The 2,791-nt window shown below is 38.0% G+C and overlaps 1 long non-coding RNA gene across 1 annotated transcript in view; it reads right to left on the bottom strand.

Annotated features, from left to right (window-relative positions):
• Nucleotides 1-2,213: 2,213 nt before the first annotated feature.
• Nucleotides 2,214-2,791, bottom strand: part of LOC137643915 (uncharacterized) — a 580,907-nt gene continuing 580,329 nt past the window's right edge. Inside the window, exon 3 of the long non-coding RNA XR_011045092.1 lies at nucleotides 2,214-2,344. This is a non-coding gene — a long non-coding RNA (uncharacterized lncRNA). The remainder of the gene's footprint in view (nucleotides 2,345-2,791) is intronic.

The raw sequence follows: 2,791 nt of genomic DNA, 5'->3' as shown, positions 1-2,791 counted from the left end.
TTTGACACATATATTGAGGGCTCAGTTAAAGACAGTGAACGAGCAAGGAGATGTAAAAATAGTCCAATTGACCTGAATGATATGTCACCTGGAACACCATTACCAGTCACCATGGAATCATTCTGGGCTTCATCTATGAGCAAAGCAAAGCTCCAAGGGTTAATTCGGGAGCACATTTTGGAGAACCCAATGCAAACAGCAGACATAGTGGTGAGTGCATTTGGACTTAGTGAAACCAAACCATGCAGAGGTGTTTTTAATGATATCAGCATCCAACTGCCTGAACTAAATCACAGAATTGAAGAGGCCGACGTGAGAATGAAACCACATGCCCTGCATGCTGTCAAGGGTGGAGCTTCAAGAATCATCTTATTGTCAAATGACACAGATGTCCTGGTACTTGGACTTCATTACTGGAATCTCTTGAGAGGTTATGGCCTCAAGGAACTGTGGATAAGAGCAGGTGTGGGAAATGCAACCAGACACATACCACTGCAAGAGAAGATGGACCCTGAGATCCGCAAAGTCATACTACCACTCCATCACCTTACTGGTTGTGATTCATCAAGCAAATTTGGAACTAAATCTTCTGGTTTGAAAGCAAAGCCTGCTCAATATCTCTGTGAATTTGGGAAGGATCCAACCAATCTTGACTTTGCGGCAGTTGAAGAGTATCTTGTGAACGTCTTCATATCTGGAACAACATGTAAATCAATGGACCAGCTGAGGCATCATCTCTACCATCACAGCAAGAAGACCATATTAGACCTTCCTCCAACTAGTCGCTCAGTTAAAGGACACATACTTCGAGCATTCTATGGGACATACTTGCAGTTACACTGCCTTGACAATGCAGAACTAAACCCGTGCGAGTTTGGCTTCTATCAGGATTACTGTGCTCTGCTGCCCGAGAGAATGCAGTTATTGCTTCCCAATGATTTTCCACTCCCATGCAAATGTTCTGCCTGTGCTACCCAGCGCTGTCCTTGCAGACAAAATCAAATTACATGTTGCCCCTACTGCAGCTGCCAGTCAAACAACACAGGCTGTAGAAATCCAGTATCATAGAATCGTTTCACTAGTAAATAGGTTTCATGCATGCAACTGATATTCTTCTAAAATGTTGGTGTAAAGGTTGATGGAAAATGATTTTTGTACCCTTCTTATCATATGATGTTCCTGTGCATCGCCGTATGTCTGTCTTTTGCATGTATGTAATTGGTAAAAGTTGCCGATTTTCGCTATTTTCAACTCAACCTCAAAGGACTACTATTTGTGTTAGAGAGTTCAATTCTTTTTCTAAAATTACCTAATATTTTATGGTATTCAGATGTGCATTCAAATAAACAGTTATATCATCATGAGTTTTTTGTTGGCCTTCAAATGAAAGAAAGTCTTAATTTCAAGCATAAGTAAAATTACGTCACACTTTGACCTCTGGTGACCTTGACTTTCATCTGATGACCTTGAACTTGTTTTCATGTTGTAGATAACTAAACTAGCTTCAATTTAAGCACCAATACAAAACCATAGATTAATTGTGTGCAATGTTGTGTTAATTTTAATTTCCATTACCCCTAACTTTTGGACCGATTTTGCATCAGAGCATTTCTAACAAACTCGTGAATATCTCCATTACTGCCGGGTTTCAGAACAAACACCATCGCTAAAAATGTGTCCAAGGTGGTCCACTATCAAAATCAGGTGGGTAATTTTGTGGACATAAAATGGATGCAAACACCCCTTGGCTCCAGGACTGATATTATGTGATATCCTTGAGAGAAATTTTAAGGATATTCGCACTAAGAGCTAGAATTCTGGAGACCTAAATGTAAATTCTCTGGCAATATCACTGTAGTCAAATACACCCTAGGAAGCTACTTAAAGGAACCTTCCATCAGGACGACATGGCCCGAGCTCAAATATGTATATATATATATATATATATATATATATATATATATATATATATATATATATATATATATATATATATATGATGGTTGAGAGTTACTTACCCATTTAATTAAAAAAAAATGAGGTGGGAGGGGGGAGGAAATAAGTGTAAGATGAATCCGATCAATTCTTGTTTTATCTGTCACAATTCCTTAGAAATGCTGCCTATGGAATATCTTCATTTCCATACCTGTGAGACGCCGTGAGATTTAATCTGAATGGAAAATACTAACTGCAAATTAGATCTACTTACCTAGAGCAAACCCATCCTTCGTCCACTGAGCCTTCCCTCGCTGGTTTTGCACAACACATCGCAGAAACACGTCTTCACCTTCTCTGACCTCCAAACTTTCTGGAATCACTGTGAAGTGTTGGAAATCACTCGAACCTGAGAAATGAAAAGCACGTCAACAACTATCATACCCCAAATTCTGTGGCTGCTGAAAGCTAAGAATGATCTAGACAAAGGTTTCTTGATACCACTAAATTTAAAATGTTACATCGCAAGTAATGCCGTAATTGTACTATAAATAAAACTTGAAAAGGGTTAATGAAGTTAATTCTAAAGCCATGCCTTGTCTGCCATAAGGCTCAATAATAAACAGTATTCTATAAGTTTTATTCCAACTATGTCCATATTGTGGAATGATCTTCGTAATCAGGCAGTTGATACGTTAGAAATTCAGAATTCTAACTTGCAGCGAATGTTTTTATGTTGAACAAGCTGATATGAGTCTCTCTTCATAGTTTATATATGACAGATCTATTGTAATGTTACTGATTATAAGATATCTTATATAATTACTTCTCATGAACCTTATTTATTTACTTGTTT

This window comes from Palaemon carinicauda, chromosome 1 (assembly GCF_036898095.1).
Source record: "Palaemon carinicauda isolate YSFRI2023 chromosome 1, ASM3689809v2, whole genome shotgun sequence".
Taxonomy (NCBI): domain Eukaryota; kingdom Metazoa; phylum Arthropoda; class Malacostraca; order Decapoda; family Palaemonidae; genus Palaemon; species Palaemon carinicauda.
This window is presented reverse-complemented; position numbering and strand designations above follow the sequence as displayed.